An 8925-nucleotide genomic window follows, 5' to 3' on the forward strand; every position below is an offset into this window, starting at 1 on the left:
AGACAGGATTGTGCGAGCTTGCCGCGCAATAAGTCCGCAGATCCTACGCCGGGTACGTAGCGCATTATTGAAAAGGGCGGTATTTTGTGAGCGGATGGAGGGGGCTCATTTTGAGCATTTACTTAAATAAAGTTTTAAACGGATATGTTGCAGACATGTTGCGCACGATTGCATGCCGATGAAAATTTTTATTCGCATGTACTTTTACGCAATATGACTTAATATATCTGTTTAACTTTTCCGTCGGAAATAGGACGATATGTGGTACGATATGGCTATAGGCGAAAGTCCACTTTAAAAAAACTTAACGCGTCAAAAGTGGCACCTCAAAGGTGGTGTGGAAGTCCACTTTTAAAGCCACAAATATTATTAATAATATTTATATTAAATAAAAATGTTTAACTTGCTTATACGCGCGATCGATTTTTATAGCGCCGCGATCTATTGAGAAAATCGGTAATCAAAGTTCCAGTCGGTAATTAGCTCGTACGGTAAAAGGCTGGTACAACCATTAAAATTAACCCTGTAGGTCTTATAAGTTTCTCAAAAAAAATTATAATTAATATTGTTTATGGTATATTATCATAAGTTATATATATAACATTATTTAATAATAGTGTGAATATTTTTATATATTCTTTCTATAGAAAGAAATAAATACGGCTATATAGTTTTTTCTGCTGGTTATATTGCTTTATATTTTATTTTAATTTTTATATGATTTAATTTGTGGTTCTCTTGTTTTATAAAAGAAAAAGTTGAACTGAGAGATTCAAATTCAGGAAATTTTTATATTTCGGAAACTATTACTGTATAGAAATGCGGTATTACAGAATTTCTATGAGTTTACTAACGCCGCGGGGATGTTACGCGGTCGTGGCCGGTTTGAGATTGTACGAAAAGGCGGGTGGAAGTCCTTTGATTTAGAGCCACGCGGCGGCACGCGGTGAGCACGTGCTCGCCCGGTGAGATCCGCACTGAGTTTATGATGAGTTTCACTGAGTTTGCAGTTGAGTTGAGAGTTTGTTAGAGTTCGCACGGAGTTTAAACTGCAAGCAAAATTATATAAATCTTGAAGCTAAGACGCTGCGAAGTCCCTTGAGTAACTGAGCACGAGGTTCAACACGCCTCGTGCTGCAGGATGATGTCTGCCAGTCAGTTCGTCGAATTTTGCACACGGCGAAGATGCATTGGCTGAGTTGCACTGTAGACAATGGCTTGAGTCTTCTTGATAAGTCGATCTATGAGAATCTTCTAGAGTTGCACAAAGAGCTTCGTTGCATACGAGACGATGCTAGGCACAGCTGAGTGAACACTGAGATACTCGAGCCGGCAACGCCTTCGAGAATCGGAGGCAAAATATCAAACGACAGATTGATATCGATCTGTCGCCGGTGATCGGCCACGAGGTGCTGCCCCCGCGGCGGTGACAATTCTAATTACCATAGTCAAATCTTTTAACAATTACAGATACCGAAAAAATGGTATATACAAAAGTTTCTGTATTTTTAATGACAAGATCAATAGCCGTCGTAGTTTTTACATTTTATATATAATTTTAATTGTTTATAACAATTGATAATAAAAAATATCTTATTATGAAATTGTTATTTTTACATATGTTGCTACTGTAAGACAGAAGAACATGTTCCTATATGTTTTCTATTGTTATATCATTGTTATAAGTTTTATTTTTAATAGTTAATAATTGTTCATGAGATTTGTTAGTAGGAGTTGTCACAAAATGTTGGTTTCTTGTGTCTTTATGTGCGATTGAGTATAGTTAGAGTAAATTTAATGGGTCAGGTTATAATTGGTTGGCTCTGGACATGACTTGAGGCGGACTTATTGTAGATGTCGCTTGTGTCTCTTAAAAATTTGTCGAATGACTGTACTGTAAGTGGTGACAAGTGGTGACTGTACCACAGTATACTAAGAGACAGTAGGGACAGTGAGCGTCGGTACCTTTGATCTTTTTCAGCCAAATATTTCTGGTCACATGACCCGGCGCCATGTTTTTGGGCGGCAAATGCCGTATGAATAATTTTGTGGGCCTCGAGAAATTGAAGTCTTTAGGCAGCAAATGCCGTATAAATAGTACGTGGGCCCCGAGAAATTAAACAATGTTTTTATTTTAATTTTGCATATGCACATTGGAAGGGTGGGTTTGTTTACAATTATATTGCACGTAAACGAATTTAGCGGTTCGCATTTTCTGTTTCTAAAAATTATGTTGCAACTTTATGTGTTGCAATCATTCTGACCACGAGTGTACACGTTGTAAGAAATTAAACAAAGTTACAGCACTAAGCCCAATACTAACTTATAAAGCTAGTGTATGTACACTACTTTTTAAGCTAGTGTTGAGCTTGGTGTTAAAACTTTATTCAATTTCTTGCATCGTGTATGTACACCGAGCTTTAGGGACCATCAATTGCTAGAATCTTGGTCCGTCTCATAGTTACACCTCATGTCAACTGCCTTTATTAAATAAATATATTTCTTTTCTTTTGTTTCATTATGAGTTCAGAGTTATTAACCCCTTTAAAACATAACAAATACGTTATTAAACTGTATTGAAATTAAAGCAATTTCAAATTAATTTACAGTCAACGCTATTGGTGCGCCCAAAAACATGGCCGCTCGTAGATGCGCGAGCGAAACTGCGCGGCTGACAAATTTTCGCTTACTGTCCCTACTGTCTCTTAGTATACTGTGACTGTACTACAAGTGCCGGTGTAGTGAGTGTAGTTGTATTTAAATTATTTTAAAATAGTAATAATTTGAAAAACTTTCGCTGGTGGTTAGGTTTTACCCGTGTGTACAAAACGCCTCATAGTCGTCGCAGGATTTGACAGTGCGCTCGTTAGTAAGGCATACCGTGCATATGTCTGAAAAAGATTTTGCTTCTAATGAACTTAGAGTTTTCGTTACATTCCAGTCTACATTGTGGAAAGGTAGATTTTCTGTAATGCTAATATCAGTCAAATAACTGTAGTCATCTTCCGGGATTTCGTTACTCCTTCATCGTGTAGTACCTCTTTTGTAATTTCGTGTATTTCATCAACATATGATTCGTCGTTTGAGATATCAAATATTTCTACGTTGCGTGATTTGTTTTCCAAGATTTCGTTTATTTCTTTCTCATCTATTTCGTCGTCCGAGATATAATGCAGTTCTTCATCAAGTATCTCGTCAGTATCAAGTATTTTGTCGTCCGAAATTTGATACTCTTCTTCCTCGTGTTTCTTCATCCAAGATTTGATACTCTTTTTCTTCGTGAGTTTCGTCTTTCGAGATGATTCACTTCTTCCTCACGTGATTCATTATCTATAAGAAAAATAACAGTCAAAATTAATTTAATGTTAATTTATGTTGTTTTATGTTTGCATTGTAACATTACTTTCAGAGTGAACATAATTATTCGTTTCAGATGTTTTTGGATTTTGTATATCTGCGGTATGTTCTCTATTTGTACCTAAACAAAAAAAATTAAATGTTTCTTGTTAATATATATTATAAAATTTAATCAAATTGTTGTGTTTCGAGTAGTTTAATATATCACTTATTACCTGCACTTGATTCAGGTGCATTTTGCATCTCATCTGTGGATACATTTTGTATCTCTTGTGTGGATACCTTTTGTATTTCTCGTGTGGATATATTTTGTATCTCTTGTGTGGATACATTTTGTATCTCTTGTGTAGATATATTTTGTATTTCTTGTGTGGATATATTTTGTATCTCTTGTGTGGATACATTTTGTTGTATTTGCGTAAGTCTGCCTCTGTTACTTCGTCTTCCTAAAATAAGAAATTTGAATAAATAATAAGTTAAAATTTTTACGTACAACTAAAATGATGAAAATTGAAGAATAATGTTAATGGATTTAATATGCTTTTAATGTAAAATGTTACAATGTTAATACTTGTTTGAGGAGTTTCGTCTACACGATCGGAGAACAATGTCAAGTCTGCAATCTAAGCCTCGTTTATTAATTCGGTATCTGGAAAATGTAGCTGTTATATACTACGGCTTTAAACTTATTTATTTAATCACTATAATAGTAATAAATGACTATTAATCTCCAATAAATTTGCAAAATTTTGTTATATATGTTATATACATATATATAAATTTTATACATTTACCTTCTACTGATGCCATTTGTTCCATTTGAACGATATTAGTGCTTCTGTTAAACATTAATAAAAATTCTCTGACTGACAACCTGAAAAGATTGAAACAGTTAAAAATGAAAAGTTAAAAAAATTTTCTTAACATAAAACTATTTTAATGTTAAATGTGACAATAATTTTAAAATAATAAAACAATTACCTGCTATTAGTTAAATTTTCTTGCGCAGTTATTATTTTTCTATCAAGCTCTATAGTAGCCCTTTTACGAAATCGTCTAGGTTTAACACCATTATTTAAACGACGTAAATCCAATTCTTGATCCATAATTAGATGTGACAATTTATCTAAAAAATAAATAATAGATCATTATTTAATTGGTACAAATAAATTAAAAATTGTAATGTTGTATAAAACAATATTAACCAATATTTATATAACATAAATATAACTGCTCATAAATATAACATAAATATAACTATTATATGATTTAGCATATATTAACGAGATAATTAAAAATATTTTAGTATACATTACCTAAGAACGTCCAAACATTGATATTTGTTATCCCTAATTTTTGTGCAGCAATATTGTGGAAACTTTCCACTATATTATTAGTCCGTGCAGAACAATGGTAAGTACTAATTTTCGATGCCATATTTAACCAAGTAAGTCTCAAATATGACATAAATTGTAAAATATCTGGATATTCATTTGAAAGTCTATCAGCTTCAGTTTGTATTATAAGCAAAGCTTCTTGAAACATATCTGGTGGTAATAAAGGCAATGTCATAGTCATGGACAGTACAACTTTTGGTATATTTGAGATATGAAGTTGTCGCCACTTACGCAATATAGCCTGAAAAAAAAATTTAATATATTATACTGTTGCTTTTATAATGTAACCTACAACATCAATTTTATCTCATATTAGAAACAGTATAATTACCTGATTAAAATAAAATCAGCATCCAGTTAGGTTTGCTCTAGAAAATTTTTTACTTAAAGACTTTACTGCAGCCATTTCAAAGTCACTCATCATAAATTTAATATTGTTACGTCCAAAATTGTTTATCTTTCGTATTTTATTTTATTCGGGAATTAATAGATAATGAGAGGGAGGTTTTAAAGAAAAATATATGTATGTGTGTTAATTTTAACTATTTATTTAAATCTTTATGAGCCAATTCCATTTATCATTTATCTGTCGGCTACTTCTTTGTATAACAGTGCCTACTGGCGTTCCGGTTTTGGGAGCCTGGGGAATAGGCAGAACAGGCGTTGGTTTGATTACGCGAACGCGTTGCTTAAACTCTTCGATCCAAGTTATTTGCGGTAGTGATGGTGCGGAGGGTCGCGGAGGAGGTATCTCTGATAGTTGTGCGGGGGGTCGCGGAGGAGGGAACGCTGGCGGCGCCGTATTTGTAATTCGTGGCGGAGATTTATATCCTGCAGGAGCCAGCGTGGGCCCTATCGGGAAGACGGCCGGATTGAACACCCCTGGTGTTTTGAAATTTCGTAGGAGCTGTCGCGCTTTTTCCCGTCGCCCTGCGCGACAAGATCTCCGGCCCCTATGTCTCTTCTTGGTTGTCTATAATTAAATGCGGAAATGAATTGAATGCTTTTTTTTTCGAATTTTATAAATGTTTAATATTGAAAGAAGAAAAGTTGTGATTTTAATCAATTGTTTATCATGTCGTTGATTTGTCTCCTTATTTTCGCCTGTGTTTCGATAGGCAATTTATATACCCATGCCCAGAGATTTCCCTTTTTCTTAGTGCTTACTGTCGGTTTAAAGAGAGGCGGAGCAAGGTTCTCTAGTTGATATGGAGTCCATTGGGCGTTATATCTTGATACTGATTTGTTATTCATCTAAAATTTTAAAGAGTTAAGTTTTGTTGCTACGCTACTTTTAAGTGGCCCAGCGCGCAACGAAGGATCGATTTATTTTTCGGAAGGAATAGAGGCGGTAATCGCTACTCGAGGCAGCGCGCCGTGGCTCGGAGTGAAGGAAGCGAGGCGCCAATCGCTACTCGGAGCAGCGCGCCGTGGCTCGGAGTGAAGGAAGCGAGGCGCCAATCGCTACTCGGAGCAGCGCGCCGTGGCTCGGAGTGAAGGAAGGGATTTTGAGGCGCGATCGCTATGGAGAAGCGCGCTTGAGCCCTTAAGGTTTGAATTCAAATAATGCGAGAGAATTATACTTTGCTGGTTTTATTTCTTCTTGTACACCCTAGTTTCGTGCTTCCTAGAGCTCCTCGTCGTCGGTGATCGCTGAGACGATAATACGATTCTGAATCCGAAAATTCGCGGCTTACATACGATTAGATATTAGGCTCCGAGGGCGAGGGGAGTAAGGATTCTCCTTTTGCCCCGCGAAATTTCTTTGTCAAGGATTTTGATTTTTAATAGTTTAAATATTCAATTTTGCAACTTTGATATTTTTCTCGTCCCTTTTATATGATCGTGATTTCGTTGGTGTAGGTCGCTCGCGGCTAATTATTTTATTTAACCGTCAAATAAGAACTTTGTTTTTTCATATCTGGGTTTACTTCCGCATTGCGGGTATATTCAAACTTAATTTTCTTATTTGATTGTTAAATTTACGTTATGCTTGGGTTTTTAGTTCACGCAATTGTTTCTTTAGAATATCCGGACGCACGGCTTTCCATTTCATTAATATTTTGTTTATTTAAAAAGGCGTACGGCCTTATTTTCCCTTCTTTCATTTGTTTGTTATTAATTTTAAATATTTAATAGATGTCTTTAGGTTTTCTTTAAATCTCTTTATGTCTGGCTTTGTTGTATGGCGCCCAAATTGTCGCCGCTCTCGTTAATTGTAAAATTACAATTAGGCGATGCCTTGTGTACGTGATGTTCACGTGTACGCGAGCGTGATCGAGAGTATGAACGTGAGCGTGAACGCCGGGTGATGTGTCGGGCGGTCGATCGGTACATTAATTGATATATTACGATGTATCGACCGCGCGACAATCACCGGTGCTGGGTAACTAGGCAGCGACAATCGTACACCGGTACAGTAAAGTGAATTTTAAGTCAAATGAAAGAAAAGAAAAGTAATCGAAAAGAAAAAAAAAAAAAAAAAAAAAAAATATATATCGTGGAGGCCTCCGGACGTAACAATATTATGTTGAAGTTGTGGTACAAGTTGTATAATTCTGTCCCATACACAGCTGTTGTACGTACATCACATAATATAAATATTGTTGCAATACCCTAGAAGAAATAAAATATTTATCTTATCTACAGATGCGTCTAAAAAGTAACAAAAATATCTTACCGTATTCATGTGTCGAATGTGTATTGAGTATAGTTGAGCAATATGAGGAACACGTGGCAAGACCTGAAAAGAAGAAAATAAATTTTTATTACACTTAACATTTTTCAATATCTTGGTGTTTCCTTTAATTTTTGTAAAGTACGTTACAAAAATAGTGTATCAAAAATTTGTTGTATTACAAGAAGTTAGAATTGTACTCACAGAAAAAGTACCATCCATGTAGATTTCAGTAACAGAAGATAAGGCTTGCAATAAATCATTAGTTGAGAAAATAATCGCTGTTTTTTCACCAGTTGTAATTACGGTTTCTTTACGAATATTCTGCATAATGGTAGAGCTTTGTAGCATATTGTTTAATGATGCCAATGTCGTAGGTATAGATAGCCGATTCTTCATACGTTCACGATGCATAGTACATCTAACCAAAGAAAAACTCAAATATTGTGCTGCATCTTGATTTTTAGAAAAAAGTATATTAAAAAATGATTTTATATTTCTGAATATACACAACATAGAAATAAAGTATTAAGGTGACTATACAACAAAGAACAAACAGTAAACGTGATATTTGTTTGTTATCTGTTGACTTGTTGCTGTCTGAGTAATCAATTATCATTAAAACAACGTTGATAAAATATACAAAATATACAATATGGTATTACCTTTGGCATACTGTATCAAAAAGAAATTTTTACAGATACAGATAATCATAAAAAAATGCCATTCATCAAAGTTCAAAATAATATAAAAAAAGAAATGTTAAAGCTTGCCCGTAAAACTTCTACTGGACTTAACGGGCAAGCTTTAACATTTCTTTTTTTATATTATTTTGAACTTTGATGAATGGCATTTTTTTATGATTATGCTTCCTCGAAACTTCTACATTATTATCTTTTACAACAACACAGCCTAGACATTTTGATGACTTTTGTGAACTGCATCGATAAACATTGTTATAGCGTCCATCAACAGAGTACAAATAATCATCGTAAACATAGATAAAAGTTCCCGCTTTATTTTCAGGAATAATTTCCATCTGAAACATATAAAGTTTATAACGTTAGCTCGATATTTCATGTTCCAAAAAATCACTTTTCAATCATCTGATTTTTTAAAATATAGTATAACTAATATCAAACTACATTAGTAAAACAACAATGTGATATGTATGCCATCCAACATTCTACACATATCTCTTTGCCAATGCACAGGAAAGATAAATCCTTATTTAACTCATGTGCGACGCACAACGATAAATTATTGCTTTTACTTTTTTAATCAAATCATGTCTAGGGCACAAGCACATGATACACAAAAGAAGAATAGATTATTTGAAAAATTCCTTAAATAAAGTAATGTAACACACATAATATTCTGCTGTTATTTATGTATAAATAATTGACATGCTTAAGATAAATCTATTAAAATGGAACGAATGTGAGATTTTTTCTAAGAAAAGTAATCGGTTACTTACGTTAATGAAAAAGCACT

At 34.2% G+C, this 8925-nt stretch overlaps 1 pseudogene; it reads right to left on the reverse strand.

Annotated features, from left to right (window-relative positions):
* Nucleotides 1–3250: 3250 nt before the first annotated feature.
* LOC139106156 (uncharacterized) lies at nt 3251–8080 on the reverse strand (annotated as a pseudogene).
* Nucleotides 8081–8925: the final 845 nt, after the last annotated feature.

Source organism: Cardiocondyla obscurior, linkage group LG10 (genome assembly GCF_019399895.1).
Source record: "Cardiocondyla obscurior isolate alpha-2009 linkage group LG10, Cobs3.1, whole genome shotgun sequence".
NCBI lineage: Eukaryota > Metazoa > Arthropoda > Insecta > Hymenoptera > Formicidae > Cardiocondyla > Cardiocondyla obscurior.